The sequence below is a fragment of the Monodon monoceros genome, unplaced genomic scaffold, assembly GCF_005190385.1.
Source record: "Monodon monoceros isolate NGI ecotype Baffin Bay Population unplaced genomic scaffold, NGI_Narwhal_1 Super_Scaffold_16, whole genome shotgun sequence".
Classification (NCBI taxonomy): Eukaryota; Metazoa; Chordata; class Mammalia; order Artiodactyla; family Monodontidae; genus Monodon; species Monodon monoceros.
In genome coordinates, this window is record NW_021703772.1 from 87,197,380 (window position 1) to 87,213,772 (window position 16,393).

General features: G+C 34.7%; 1 long non-coding RNA gene across 2 annotated transcripts in view; it reads left to right on the forward strand.

Annotated features, from left to right (window-relative positions):
• The first annotated feature begins 4,546 nt into the window (after positions 1-4,546).
• LOC114897274 overlaps positions 4,547-16,393 on the forward strand; it is a 72,769-nt gene continuing 60,922 nt past the window's right edge. Inside the window, exons 1-2 of one of the 2 annotated variants that reach the window (XR_003794041.1) lie at positions 4,547-4,969; positions 12,041-12,135. This is a non-coding gene — a long non-coding RNA (uncharacterized LOC114897274). The remainder of the gene's footprint in view (positions 4,970-12,040; positions 12,136-16,393) is intronic. The other variant, XR_003794042.1, reaches the window with a different exon arrangement.

Below are 16,393 nucleotides of genomic sequence, written 5' to 3' on the forward strand. Positions count from 1 at the left end.
TGATTTCTTTTTTTAATTTTGGGAGTTCAGAAATTTTACCACAATGATGTGTCTAGTGATATATAATTGTGTATCTGTGTGTTTAAAATTCCTGCCACTCAATACATGGCAAGCCTTTTCAATTTAGTAATCTTATTATTCTTCAGTCCTACTTAAATTTTTTCCCCATTTTTAAAGAACATTTGGCCCCTCCTTTTATCTCCTCAGATCTTCTGTAACATTTTTAAAAAACAAATCTTAGGACTGCTGAGTCTCTCTTTGGTATTTTCTTTCTTTCTTTTTTTATTTGTTTTTGTTTGTTTTAATGCATGGGCATCTTTCCCTATTCAAAAATTTAGCTCACTACTATAGTCAATTATGATGTTAAGCATAGATTTTCAGAGTTTTGTTTGTTGATAGCAGTTTAAATTTGTACAATCACTGCTGCTGACAGAGCTTTGGCAATAATCATGATTTAAAGTATTACTGTTTGTCCTGTTAGGTCTGTTTCCTCAAATGCTAGTTTTTCTATTCTTTTGTGTCTCTTTTATATTGTTGGTTTTCCTCAAAGGGTTCAGAATTCTTGGTCGTGTGATTAGGTTGTATTTGTGATGTCTGTTTATATCACCTTGAAACGCTTGCTTTGGGCTTCCATAAAGTGGTGGTAACAATATGAAACTTCTCTATCTCACAGAGTTATTATATGAAAGAAAAGAGAGTACACTTTTTGTTTGTTTGTTTGTTTGTTTTTTTGCGGTACGCGGGCCTCTCACTGTTGTGGCCTCTCCCGTTGCGGAGCACAGGCTCCGGACGCGCAGGCTCAGCGGCCATGGCTCACGGGCGCAGCCGCTCCGCGGCATGTGGGATCTTCCCAGACCGGGGCACGAACCTGTGTCCCCTGCATCGGCAGGCGGACTCTCAACCACTGCGCTACCAGGGAAGCCCAAGAGGATACACATTTTTAAATGCTTGGTACAATTAAAATAAACATGAGGCTTAATGGTGAGGAAAAAAACACTATTATCTTTAGGTTTTGTGTTATTTTATGCTAACAACTGCAGATTAAATTACCTTCCTATGTTGTTTTGAGTTCCATTTCTATGTCAGATAATTCCTTGACTACTTCATTTTTAAAAATATCTATAATGCTTAAGTTGTGACTTAAAACTCAGTAATATTAAAAAAAAAAACTATTCCTGAAAATGAGCTTGACCTACACTCATATAGAATCCATGCAGTTTAAAACAAGAAATTCAGCTAGTTTGCTCCCTTATTTCTGCTTATGTTTTTATCATTAAGTCTATTTCCTTTAGAAATGGATTTTCATCTTTCGTCTATGCTCAGAAAAACATCACATATTTCTAATATTTTTATAGAGGTCAATATAAAGCTTCAAATATGAGAAGAAAACCACCATTATGATCTTACAGTCACTGTTCAATAACCATTGTAAACAAAGAACAGACATACCTTTATGCAAAAAGCTATATTTAGCATTGCCTTGACTGATAGCTGCAAGAATGTCACACTTCACTAAGTCTCGATTTGCATACAGGTAGCACAGTAACACCCATGCATACCATATATCTTCACAAGTGAAAAGTTACAAACCAAAGTTTAAAATACATTATACCACTTAAAATGGGAACTATATGCAACCAGATTGACTGTTAACATACTAAGTATATTCTTGTTCCAGGAACATTTTTACTAAGCAAACAAACAAAATACGCCTTTTGTGATGGGGATACAAAATTTAAAAGGAAGAGTTCTTAATATGTTAACTGTATAACTCCTGTGATTTATGATGTAAAGATACCATGGAAACATTTGGGAGGAATAGCAATAAAAACTGGGAAAGTCACAAAAAGCTTTGGAGGGAAAGAAAACTTGAATTGATTCTTAAAATATGTGTATGGGATCTATATAAAATGAGATTTTATAGGAGAAGCTGATTTTTTCAAAATTCCTCATGGGTCACTTAACCCATATTCCACAATTATCCATGTCTTCCTATTCACTCTTCAATTTCTAACTCAATTCTTTTAAAAACACTCTTCTGTCTTCTTGACATCAACCACCAAACCAAACAACCTGTTGAATTCTGCTTGGCTTCTAGATAAAGTCCATTTTAATATTTGGGAGTTTGTTTTAAATTTAAATGTTTTGCCTCCAACTCAAGGGTGAAGTTTTATCAAGAGGACTAATGAAGTACTGATCTCTGTCCAGTGCTAACCAGGATATGGGGATATCAATAGCAATGGGGAAGTGAACAGCAGAGCACTGAGAGCCAGGGACCCACAGCCCTCGGGGAATTACAGGCTCAGGCAAACATGATCCAGAACAAAGGGGAAAAAAAAAGAAAAAAACAATGGAGCAAACATTAATCAATTAAGCAGCTGTCATCATGGAAAAAAGGAACTTTTCTTTTATACTTGTTTGTTAATCAGGCTGTGTCTGAGTGAAGAGGCCTGTGTGTCTATGGTTCAAGAGAATTCTAACAGGGGTTCTATAGTTGCCATTGATATAACATAAAATAGAACAGATTAGAGTCAGGGTTCTAATAGCGATTTTACCACTTATTAACCGTGTAGATTTAGAAAACTATTCATTGAATCGGCTTACTTTTTCTAACTAACTATAATCTCATCAGATTGTTACGACGATCAGGTGGAATATTGAAAGTAAAGTATGTAATCTTTCCCTTCACTTCTGACGAATAACATAAACGAGGACTAGGTTTTTCAGGCGTCTCCTTCTACAGTCAGTAGCTGCTGATTATAGATGTGCTGAGCAAAATGCAAAACCTTATGTTAGAGAAGCAAGGATCTAATAGGTACATAGAGTCTGGTTACAAAGAAATAGTATCTGGGCGGGATTGCTACATCATCCATTAAGGTACTGATAATTCCTTCTTAACTGATCCCAGGCTTTTGTGGGTTTCACACTTCTGATTGAGGGATAAGAAAGTGCTTTAGAGACAAGCAGAGCCACTCAGCACAAATAAAGAATACCTGCCTCACTCCCCCCACCTCTGCCCCAACTTGCTTGTACGGCTGATGATGCCTCTGTGGTTTTTGATCCTCTTTATTTAAAAAAAATCTCAGCACCTCATCTTCCCCTGTTGCAGGCAGGAAAAAGATAAATTTTTGTTTACATATCATCTTAAGTAAATTAGTGTGTATAGGCATGATTTGTATAATTACAAGCAGTTAGTAATTAGTGTAAACAGAGATCATGTCATAACTAGCAAACATAATTAAAGCACATAACAAGTCTAGAAAAACGTATATTTTTTGCAAGAAAAAAAGTTCATTAGATGAATTCCAAAATCATATCTTGGAACAAACTTGACATCAAGCATATTGTACTTCATATTTAGGTAAAAATTGTTACAGCACAAGAATGTTTCTTAGGAACTTTTTTTTGTATGTATTTTAAATAATTTTATTTAAATCAAGGAAAATAAAATGCCAATAACATAAACGTTTTCACTTTTCCTCCTATTCCCACATGAGGGAACTGTGATTCACTTACATTCTCTCTTTGAGGGAAGTTTTATTTTCGGTTTCACCCTTTTTAGTGTCCTAATAGAAATTGATTTTTTATATGTTTATTCTACACTGCTTATGTTGCTATTAAAAATACGAATGCCAAATTTTTACATCTACAACAAGCTCTTTTGAGTATAGGAGACTTGTACTTTTTACATTCCTCAGTCTCACAGCCCCAAATATGATGACTTCAAATATCTAGTAGTTGTGTTACCCAGCACAGTTCCGTGTGCCTGATGCACAGTAAGGCCAAACAATGTTGAAACGTTGGAGTCTGGAGCAGAGAAAGGTTTATTGCAGCGCCACGCAGGAGAGGGTTTACTCATGCCTTAAAAACCCTGAACTCCTGGAAGGCTTTCAGCAAAGCCTGTTTATAGAAAAGGTGAGAGAGGGGCGTGGTTAGTTGTTGCAAAGGTCTTGGTGAGGGACCCTTTGTTTTTGCAGCTGTCCATGTAGGTCAGGTCACAGGCCACGATATTCCTGTAAACCTTCAAAACAAAGGCAATTTTTTATCTAAAGGTGTAGTAATACTCTTTTTTTTTATAAATTAATTAATGTATTTATTTATTTTTGGCTGTGTTGGGTCTTCGTTTCTGTGCGAGGGCTTTCTCCAGTTGCCGGGAGTGGAGGCTACTCTTCAGCGCGGTGCGCGGGCCTCTCACTGTCGCGGCCTCTCCCGCTGCGGAGCATAGACTCCAGACGCGCAGGCTCCAGACGCGCAGGCTCAGTAGTTGTGGCTCACGGGCCTAGCCGCTCCGCGGCATGTGGGATCCTCCCAGACCAGGGCTCAAACCCGTGTCCCCTGCATTAGCAGACAGATTCCCAACCACTGCGCCACCAGGGAAGCCCTAAAGGTGTCATACTCTTAAAGGTAATAGCCTTGAGAATTATGCAGTTCGGCTTGTATTATACAATACAATTATACGACCGCGGCTTCTAACGCTTAACAAATCCTGTGAGGAAAGTGACATCATTACCCCTCATTTTACTTGTCCAGGGTCCCAAGGATCGACTTTCCCCCTCCGAGGTTTAGGCCCCGGCTGAGAGGGGTTCCTTGCGCAGGCCGGTCACCCTTGCCCAGGAGCACTCATCCAGCATCCAGTCTGGGTGCTCCCACCAGTGTCCAGGTGCAGCTGAAGAGGCAGATCTCAGCTGGCAGCGCCCTCTGGGTCAAACTGCGGCCAGCCATCATCACTGAGGGAGCAGGACGTCCAGGATCCAGCCGGCCCTCAGGCTGCTCCGCACCCCCCAACAGGCGACGGGTCACAAGCACAGCGACCCAGGGTGACCGCCGCCTGGCGCACTGCGATGCTGACCGCTGGTGGAGGGGGACCATTAAGGACCGCGCACTAACAGCTGCGCACTAACGGCCGCGGGCTGAGGACCACGGGCTAACGCTGTGCTCGCCGCGCCCCCATTACAGTTGTTTTTTAAAGGTGAGTAAAATGTGTAAACTAGTAATAATTATTTAAGTAAGTTTAATTTGTTTCAATAGATACAACTGATATAATCAAAGGATAATAATGTTCAGCATTTTAGAGTTTAGAAAAATATTTTCTTTCACATTACTTCTTTGGGTCTCATATCAGGCTCCCGAGGCAATTATTTTTAATTGAGGGCAGAGACTCCAAGTAGTTAGCGACAACGTAAAGTTACAGCCTGTCACTTGGAATGCGACTGGTAGATGTATAAGTTAAATCTGGGAATTTTAGCTGTTAAATATCTAAAAACCTGAATCCATTTAATTTGCAGATTAGCTGTATTTTTTGAAAATATATAAAATTGCATTTATAAAAAAGCTAGTCTAACTAGTGTTATGAATAATAGATGCATCTTTTAAATAACTCATTCAAAACAAACATACAAATTTGATTCTCGTTATTCACTATAGTTATGTTCTACAAAGTTGCTGCAAACACTGAATTAACAAATACTGAATCATTGTTCCTAGAAGAAATATAGGGTTAGATTCCTGCAAGCCTTGGCCACAGCATTTTTGCACACATAACCTTATTTTATGTGTGTTTTGTTTGACACCTTATTTAATACATACTGTTGATTCATTAACATTGAACTCACTATCAACAGCACTATAACATGCCTCAACAAAGTTTATGTAAAACATGTGCTCTCAGTAAAGCACATCACAGCCTTTTTTAATTTAGAACACAGGCAGTACTTCAACATTGCTTGGGGGCCATTTTAAACAGAGACATCACCAACAAAAAGCCAAAAAAAATGGCATTAAATAGCCCACAAAACATATACTTGTTTATGGTACAATAGCCAAAACAACCTTCTCTTTGTTCCACCTAAGCTGGGAAAGTGTGTGTTGAGGAACTCCTATTTCTTACCTCTCTGTACATATTCATGCCTTTAAACTATTGTGAAAGTAGTATGAGTATTGATTTTGGAGTTATAAATGCATTTTAGCCAGTAGGCAAATTTGCAAATACAGAATCCATGAATAATGAGGATTAAATGTATTAAATTCCTAAACAAAAACACTATGTTATGCATTAAAGATATGGAGATGAGTAACAATTACTGCTGATTTTGAAAGTTTTGAAGTCTACCTGGGAAGATGGGATATCAACAGATAATGACAGCTCAGTGTAATTGTGCTCTTATGACTAGACAGTCAGGAAGGAGGAAACAACTCAGTCTTTAGTTTGCATGTGACTATGTCTTTTATTCCTGTCTTTCAGTATTATAACTTGGAGCAGTATGATCGTTTCCTACCACAATTTTTACTACTTTAGATTTATGAACCTCTTCCCCCTTGTTGATATGGAAGAAGTCTCAAAAAGCACTGCCTCAGCATTCCTCTATTTTTTTAGGGATCAGCAAGGCAAATTAAGGCTTCATAGAAATTTGAAGTTAGAAAAGTGAAACATTCCTTACATCTCTGTATTACCACCACTATTACATTTTCCCACTGAATTATGTCTATAAATTCTACTAGAAAAAATTTCACCAATACCTTCTTTCTCCATGGAAGGCACCAATACCTTCCTTCTCCAACACCTTCTTTCTCTACACTACCACAATATTATTATTTCTCTTTTCTTCCTGGTCTCATCCAAATATGGCCTATCCATTTCCTAAAATTCCTCATTTAACTCAACTTCGAACTCAGTTATGTTTCTTTGGGTAACATAGTGCTTTTTTAAAAAAAAAAAAAGCATTTTTATGTTTTAGATCTGAGATCTAGTCCCTTAGGTATCAATACATTTTATACTTGTATACATGGAAATCTATAATCTTAATTTTGTTTTCCAATTCTCTGGCCTGGGGCTGCACCCTGAAAAATAAAGTGCAATTATTTTGCAATGCTCCTTTTTTTTTCTTCATATGGCACACCTCTTTTCCTCCAGGATCTTTTTATTTGTTTCTTTTTTTGTTTCTTTCTCTGAGAATTGTTTTTCCCTCCAACTCATCCTTTATATTCTCTACCTCATGTACAACAAAATAACACCAACAGCCCTCATAACAATTTAAGACTCTGTTGTTTATGTAAATAAGACTCCTCCCTGATTATCTTCAGCAGAGCTCAAGTCTTTTGCTGGGAACCTCTCATTAATTGAACCTTGCTCTTAACACCAGTGCTTTTGATGGCAAAACATCCTTTAAACCCATTTGAGTGTGATGGAGAGTTAACTTTTATTCCTACATATTGGTTTGTTGTTTTAAAGTGCCAGTGCTTCCTATTAATCCAGTTAAAATTTCACAGTGAACCATGACTTCTTTTTGTCTGTCCCAGTTTTAAATTGCCTCACATATTATTACTGTGTATATTCTTTTTCTTACAAAAATATACACATTTGTCTATATCAGCATGGAAATTAGCTCTGTTTCCACTGCTCTAACATAAATCCTCTCTGAGTTTGCATTCTCTGAATTTAAAATTGACCTTCAGCAATTATTCAAAAAACTATTTATTTAGATGAACTTAAATATATACTTTCCATTCTCAAATGGTGAATCTTCAAAAGAACCTGCTATGTTACCTTTCAAGACTATATGTATCTAAAGAACTTTTAATGTTACCCTCCTCAGCTACCTAACAGCACTGTCATTGATTTGATTACTTTGATTACTTGTTAAAATGGGATTCATTCTGGTCTTTTAATTGATATTTACATAAATTTTTAATTCAGTTTGATCTCCTGTGATCACCTCTGTGGCAAAGAAAAAGATGATGCACTTTGTTGAAGTCTGTTCTGTAAAACCTCACAGGTTATTTACCAGTCCTAGCTCATTTAGAAAATTGCACATTGTTCTAGGATGTTTAGGCAGCAAAAATATATTAACATTTTATAGTTTTGTGTCATTAGAGGAAATAGAGCCTTTTGAAATATTATTTTGTTAATCAGTTGATCTTTCCTCTCAATAATTAGATCTTTCAATTTACTTCTAAAATTACTGGAAGTGGTATTTTCAAGGTACTATAAAGTAAAAAATGACATTTAAAAATAATAGATTTTTTCTTATACTGAATTCAGTTCTCTCACTACTCTTGGTGACTAATTCATTGCTGCTATCATTTAAAACTTTGATCTTGTAATTTTTAATGATTTAGAATTGAGATAATTAGAAAGTACATGATAATGACTAATTAGAATACGAACAGCACTATGCCTGAAGCACACATAATGAGTGAGAAATGTGTTGAATTTTTTTAATGTTAGGAATTATATTTCTATTTGAGAAATGCAATTATTTTCAATAGCAATTTTGTTCATACAAAGAAGTTTTAAAACAGGATTACAGCTTGAGACCTCCAAATTTGTTCAGATATGTTAAAATCTCACTTATGTCCTTTTAATTTTGATATATACAAACTGTGAATTTGAAAATGAGATTTTTGCCTATTTATAAAAAAGAACATGTGGGGTTACATTAAAATATGTATCTCATTTTTGAAATGTATTAGACAGCAAGCTACATTATTATGGGCCAGTTGGTTGGCATTGGTAGGGCTACTCAGTGAGTATTCTGAAAGATATTTCACTAAATTAAAGTTCTGACTCTTTACTTACCTTCTCACCAAATGACTTTGGGCTAAGGTATTTACAGCAGTCTTAATACATATTTATATATAGAGATATTTTGTTAAAATTTTCATACTAAGGAATTTGGAAAGATTTTTGGATGAATTGTTGAGTGTTAATGAGTATATTTTGGGTGTTGCAGGTTTGTTGTGATCATTGTTTTGCCACTAATTCCAACTTAAAGTTTTTTAATTAGGCAGATTTCTACTAGATCTTGTGGGCAAGAGCAAACTCATTGGAAGAGCTAACTCTATAAATTGTTCAATACCTCAGTTATTTCTAATTTAGGATTGCTCAACCTTCTAACTTTCTCATATAATATCTTTAGCTTTCTAACTCCGGTCAAGGTCATAAAATAAAACTCAAATTATCTGTTCTAGAAAAAAGAAAGTGACACTCCAAGCTCCAGATAATATGATATAAATAGAATAAAATAGACCATTTATAAAATCTCTATAGCACATTGCAATAATCCATGAGAACATTTACTAAAACCTATGTTAAAAAGAAGTGTGTGTAAAGACAATTTTCAAATAAGCTTTAATTATACAGAATGTGGTAGCTTTAGTTTGTCCAAATAGGAATCTCAAAATTAAGAGTATTTTCTGAATTGACCAGGTAACATTGGATTCTTATATCCCATTTCACTTGGAAAAGTGACCACATTCCCTGAGTTGTGTGAACATGAAGAATTTTCATTAAACTAAAAACAATGAAACACAGAATATATACTAGAGAGAAAACTGAGTAAGAACTGATGGCATCACCACCTTCTTCAATTTCTTGCCAAATACTAACTGAAAGAATATTTTTAAAAAGATGCCAAATCAAAGAGATTTTCTGTGCTAAGATGCTAGGTCAAAGAGATTGTCTATGATATAACCATGGTCAAGAGCTATAACAAGGCTTATTGGAGGTTACTACATTTTCTTGGAAACGATTTTCTTGCATTTGCCCTCTGAGTTATCAGAAATTTAATGTATGCATACTTAATGTGAAATTTTGAAGGTATGGCATGTCAGAGAGAACCTATATTTACTATGCTGTCTAACCAAGCTCATTGTTGTAATGCACACAGGAAATCAGGTTGATAACTTGGCAGACAGGTTATCTCATATCCCAACACCAAACTTTGAAATTAAGAGATCTAAAAAAGTAGCAATACATCATAGCAGTGCTGGAAAACAAGGAGGGATCCACAGGGGAACTATAAATATCAACAGAGTCCCTAAATAAAATTAATGCTATTTACTGGAAAAATAAAAACTATCTAAATTGATAAGAATCAATTTAAAATATCTGGATAGCATAATAACTATAGAAAGAAAATTGAAAATGTGATTCAAATTTTGTACCAAAACATATATTAGTTCCCAAAGGTTATGTGGCTGAGTTTTCCAAAACTTTAAAGGAATAGAAAATTCCCCTCTTATATAATCTCTTCCATAAAAATAAGGGAAGCTGCTTTATTGTAGGACATATGCAACTTCAGCTTTATGAGTCAAAACCCAGTCACTATCACTCTATATATACTTTCACCATCAATAAATAAGAATTCTCATTTCATACTTACCCACCAACACTTGGTGTTATCATACGTACTTATTTTTATAAAAGATGAAAATGTCATATCCTATTATTTTTATTTTTATTTTTTTTGCGGTAGGCGGGCCTCTCACTGTTGGGGCCTCTCCCGTTGTGGAGCACAGGCTCTGGACACGCAGGCTCAGCGGCCATGGCTCACGGGCCCAGCCGCTCCGCGGCATGTGGGATCTTCCCGGATCGGGGCACGAACCCGTGTCCCCTGCATCGGCAGGCGGACTCTCAACCACTGCACCACCAGGGAAGCCCCATATCCTATTATTTTACTTTATATTTTCCTAATTACCAGATTATCTGTTCATGTGATTATTAGTAATTACTTTTATAAACATGGCTAAATCTAAAATACAACAGTATATACACTATGGTTAGTGGAACATACATTATATTTGTTGAGTAGGTACAAATACATATATAGCAATGGTAGTCACCAAATTCTGCATCATGACTATCTTCTGGCAGGGTTCAAGCTAGAGTGAGCTTTACCTAGAATTGAGGAGATGAGATTTCTGTTCACAGTTATTTAATCTCTTCTCCCCTTACATCCATGAAAAGAATAAATTTAGCCCTCCTATTGATTTGGGGCTGGGCAATGTGATTTGTTTTGGACAGTATAATATGGATGGAAGTTAAAGTATATTAACCCTTAAGAGAAACCCCATATTTCCACTCACCTCTCTGGAGAAAGCTTCCATTTCTTCCATGAAAAGTAAATGTTCCAAGTAACTGCTGCCACTCAACCAAAGCCCAAAATTGGTACAGGTGGAATTGACCTAAACTTAACAGCAGCCTTTAGTAGAGCTGATGAAGCCATCTCTTAAATACATGAGCAAGAAATGCATTTTCATATAATGGTCCTACAAATCAATAGGGAAAAAATGACGAAGGAAATGAACAAATATATCACAGGAGACAACAAACAAATGAGCACCATAAGAAATACGCTGCTCAACTTTGCTAGGAAAATGCAGGAAAAAATCAAGGAAATTGTAATTAAAATGTCGAGCAAACCAGCATTTTTCTCTTATCAGGTTGGTAAAATTGATAGCTTTATCAGATATAGTGTTAGTGTGGGTATGGAAATCGAGTACCATATGCCTTTGCTGAAAATAGTTAACATTAGGGTTTTTGGAACACAATTTGACAGTATCTCTTAAAAGAATGTGCAAACCTAAAACCCCAGAATTTCCACTTCTAGGGATATAGCTTAGAAAAATATCGTTCACATACATGGAGTCATGCAAAACTATATTTACTGTAGCGGTATTGGTGAGAACTTAAACATACCTTCCTGTTCCATTGTTAAACAATATTGAAAATTGGCAAAATAACTTAGGTACTTGTTCTAGGAAGATAAGACTAAGAAGAAACCATAACAGGTTACTTATCAATAATAACAGATTTGTTAACAAAATTTGCTTCCTCATCTCTCTCTGCCACCAGTCCAAAGGTATACGATACATATGAATTCTGCCCAGTCCCACCCAGTTCCTTAACATATAAGACTTTCTTTAAAAAATCACCCTGCCCAGGTCTTAAAACCCTGATCCCCCTCTCTGGGACATTCCTAAACTCTGTCAGCTTGACATTCTCTCTTACTACAGTCAATCTAATCAACTTACCATTGCTTAGTTACAGATTTTCTTGGTGGTCCTTTGAGAGTTGAAAGTCAAAGTTTGAAATAGCAGTATCAAAAGGTCAGATTTCCTGGTTGAATTGATATATTGAATTCTTGTGAAAAGTAAATTAGTCAGTTTGTTTAAACCAATTAGGATAAGAGCACAGTGTGAGGCTTCAAAACATGTCAGATATAAACAACAGTATGTAAATGTCTTAAATCTCTATCAACAGAAGAATAATTAAAGAACCTACAATTCATTCATACTGTGTACAGTTGAAAAGAAAGTTAATAGAAGAAAAGCGAATTGTGACACAGAACGTATCATGTGAGTATTTAAGTAAAAATACACTATAGGTATATATTTTATATTCAATCAATATATGAAAATGTTCTTTAAGGATCTCATCAAGCCCAAAACAGTGTTCATTTCTGGGGGAAAGGAATGGATGGAATTGAAGATTACTGAAAGGGATTGTATCTTTTTTTTCCCAAAAGAACGTATTTATGTATTAATTGAGTGATTTTTCTTACAAAGTACATGTTTTCATTGAATTTTTTAAACATTGTGGGGATGAGAAACAGTACATCTAATATGTAGAACCTTAAAATGTTCATAAAATGCCTACCTTTTTCATCTAAAACTTCCAAATAATTTACAAATGGACATACAAAATACTTTCAAATACTTTTTTATTTGTAATTTTCAAATAGTCACTTCAGGAAAGATACTCAGCAGCTGTTTTTACTGAAGCACTAAGCAAATTTGTGTCATGAAGTGAGGAGTAATTCCTTAACCAATGAAAATGTCAGGAGGCGTTTAGGTAGGCAAAATATCATTCTGTCTGGATGGTTAGATTGCGTGTTGCTTCACAGAAGGAAATATTTTCCTTAATAAAACCAAGTAGCATAATTTTTCTGGTCTTTATTCAGAACATGGAAGAAAGAAATTTTAATCATTAAGCTTTAAAGATTAAAACAGAGCTCTCTCCTATACAATGTTTATAAGTATCAATCAAATATAGTCCAACAAGATATTATGGATAACAGCTATGCTCAAAGGCAGTTAATAACTTCTGTTTTAAAAACTTTTGTTTTTAAAAATGATGACTTCTTGCTTTGGAGTTTATAGATCTTATTCAGAACTGTATTTGATTTTCTAATACAGGTAATACCATTGAAACACATTTTAAAAGACAGATGGGTTTAAAGGAAAAATACTGATCAGGAAACATAGAATACAATATTAAATTCTACTAATCACTAGCTCTAAGATGTGATTAATAATTTTTCCTGCTTTACTGAGATCTAATATATATATATTATATATATATAATATATAACATAATATATACATTATATAATATAAAGATTATATTAGTTTAAGGTGTATAACATAATGATCTGATATATGTACATATTTTGAAATGAAGCACAATAAGTTCAGTTAACATCCCGTAACCTCACTAGGGCTTTTTTTTTTTTTTTGATGAAAACTGTTAAGATCTATACTCTCTCAGCAACTTTCAAATATACAATACAGTATTGTTAACTATAGTCACCATGCTGTGTATTACATTTCCAAGACTTACTTATTTTATAACTAGAAATTTGTACATTTTGACCTACTACATGCATTTCTTCCACCCTCCACCCCCAACTCTGACAACAACCAGTCTGTTTTCTGTGAGTTCAGATTCTACATATAAGTGTGATCATACAGTATTTGTCTCTCTGTATGGCTTACTTCACTAGCGTAGTGCCCTAGAGGTTCATCTATATTGTTACAAATGGCAGGATTTCCTTCTTTTCATAGATGAATAAAAGTCTATTATGTATCTATAGATATAGATACAGATAGAGATATATCACAATTTTTAATCCATCTATCCATAGATGGACACTTGGGTTGTTTCCATATCTTGGCTATTGTAAATAATGCTGCAATGAACATGGGGGTTTAGATATCTCTTCAAGATGGTGATTTTATTTTCTTTAGATACATACGCACAAGTGGGGTTCCTGAATCATATGGTAGTTCTATTTTTAATTTTTTAGGAATCTCCATACTTTTTCCCACAGTGGCTGTACCAATTTACATTCCCACTAACAGTGCACAAGGGTTTGCTTTTCTTCACATCCTCACCAGCACTTGCTGTCTCTTGTCTTTTTGATAATGGCCATTGTGACAAGTGTGAGGTGATAGCTCATTGTGGTTTTAATTTGTATTTCCCTGATGATTAATAATGTTGAACACCTATTCATGTACTTGTTCCCCATTTGTATGTCTTCTTTGGGAAAATGTCTATCCAGATTTTCTGCCTATATTTAAATCAGATATTTTTTGTTATTGAGTTGTGTGAGCTTTTTATATATTTTGGATGTTAATCCCTTATAAGATACATGATTTGCAAATGTTTTCTCCTATTCTGTAGGTATCCTTATCATTTTGTTAATGGTTTCCTATGCTGTACAAAAGTTTTCAGTTTGTTATAGTCCCACTTGTTTATTTTTGCTTTTGTTGCCTTTGCTTTTGGTGTCAAATCCAAAAAACTCATTGAAAGAAACCTATGTCATGGAGCATTAAAAATTTATTTTTCTAGGAGTTTTATGGTTTAGGTCTTATTTTCAAGTATTTAATCGATTTTGAGTTGATTTTTGTGCATGGTGTAAGATATTGGTCTAGTTTCATTTGTTTGCATGTGGCTGTCCAATTTTCCGGACGCCATTTATTGAAGAGACTATCTTTCCCCATTATATATTCTTGGCTCCTTTGTATAAATTAACTAACCATACATACATGGGTTTATTTCTGGGGTCTCTATTCTGTTCCACTGGGCTATATGTCTGTGTTTATGTCAATATCATACTGTTTTGATTACTGTAGCATTGTAATATAGTTTGAAATCAGGAAGTTTGATGTCTTCATCTTTGGTCTTCTTTCTCAAGATTGCTTTGACTACTTGAGGTCTTTTGTGGTTCTATACAAATTTTAGAATTATTTATACTATTTCTGTGAAAAACACCATTGGGATTTTGATAGGGATTGCATTGAATGTGTAGTTTGCTTTGGGTATTATGGAGATTAACAATATTAATTCTTCCAATCCATGAACACAGAATATGTTTTTGTTCATTTGTGCCTTCTTCAATTTTTGTCGTATAGTTTTAGTGTACAGATCTTTCATCTCCTTGGTTAACTTTATTCCTAGGTATTTTGACCTTTGTGATGCAATTATAAATGGGATTTACTTCTTAAATTTTTCTTTCTGGTATTTCACTATTAGTGTGTAAAAACACAACATATTTTTTTAATATTGGTTTTGTCTCCTGCAATGTTACTGTAAAATGGCTAATAATTCATTTATTAGTTCTAACAGTTTGGGGTGGAGTTTTTAGGGCTTTATATTTATCATATCATGTCATCTCCAAATAGAGATAGTTTTATTTCTTCCTTTCCAATTGGATGCCTTTATTTCTTTTTCTTACTTAATTATTCTGAATAGGATTTCCAGTGATATACTTAATAAAATTGGCAAGAGTGGGCATCCTTGCCTTGTTTCTGATCTTAGAGGTAAAGCTTTCAGCTTTTCACCATTGAATATGAAGTTGGCTATGGGCATGTCATATATAGTCTTTATAATATTGAGGTAACTTCTCTCTATACCCAGGTTGTTGAGAGTTTTTATCACAAGCAGATGATGAATTTTGTCAAGAGCTTTTCCTGCATCATATGATTTTTATCCTTTATTTTGTTAGTGTGCTGTATTTCATTGATTTGTGAATGTTGAACCTTCTTTGCACCCCTGCAATAAATCTCACTTGATGTGGTGTATTATCCTCTTAATCTATCGTTGAACTCATTTTGTTTGTATTTTTTAGGACTTTTGCATCTATGTTCATCAGGAATATTGGCTTGTATTTTTCTTTTCCTTTAGTGTTCTTATCAGGTTTTGGTCTCAGGATAATGCAGTCTTGTAAAGCGAGCTTAATAATGTTCCTTCCACTTCTGTTTTTTGGAAGAGTTTGAGAAAGTTTTGTATTAATTCTTTTTTTAAATAATTATTTATTTATTTAAAATTTTTTTATTGGAGTATAGTTGATTTACAATGTTGTGTTATTTTCAGGTGTACAGTAAAGTGAATCAGTTATGCATATAATCTTTTTTAGATTCTTTTCCCATATTAGTCATTACAGCGTATTGAGCAGAGTTCCCTGTGCTATACAGTAGGTCCTTATTAGTTATCTATTCTATACGTAGTAGTGTGTATATATCAATCCCAGTCTGCCACTTTATCCCTTCCCCCTCTCCCCCCCGGTAACCATAAGTTTGTTTTTTACATCTGTGACTCTATTTCTGTTTTGTAAATAAGTTCATTTGTACCATTTTTTTTAGATTCCACATATAAATGATATCATAGGGTATTTATCTTTCTCTGTCTGACTTAGTTCACTCAGTATGACAATCTCAAGGTCCATCCATGTTTCTACAAATGACATTATTTCATTCTTTTTTATGGCTGAGTAATATTCCATTGTGTATGTGTATCACATCATCTTTATCCACTCCTATGTCAATGGACATT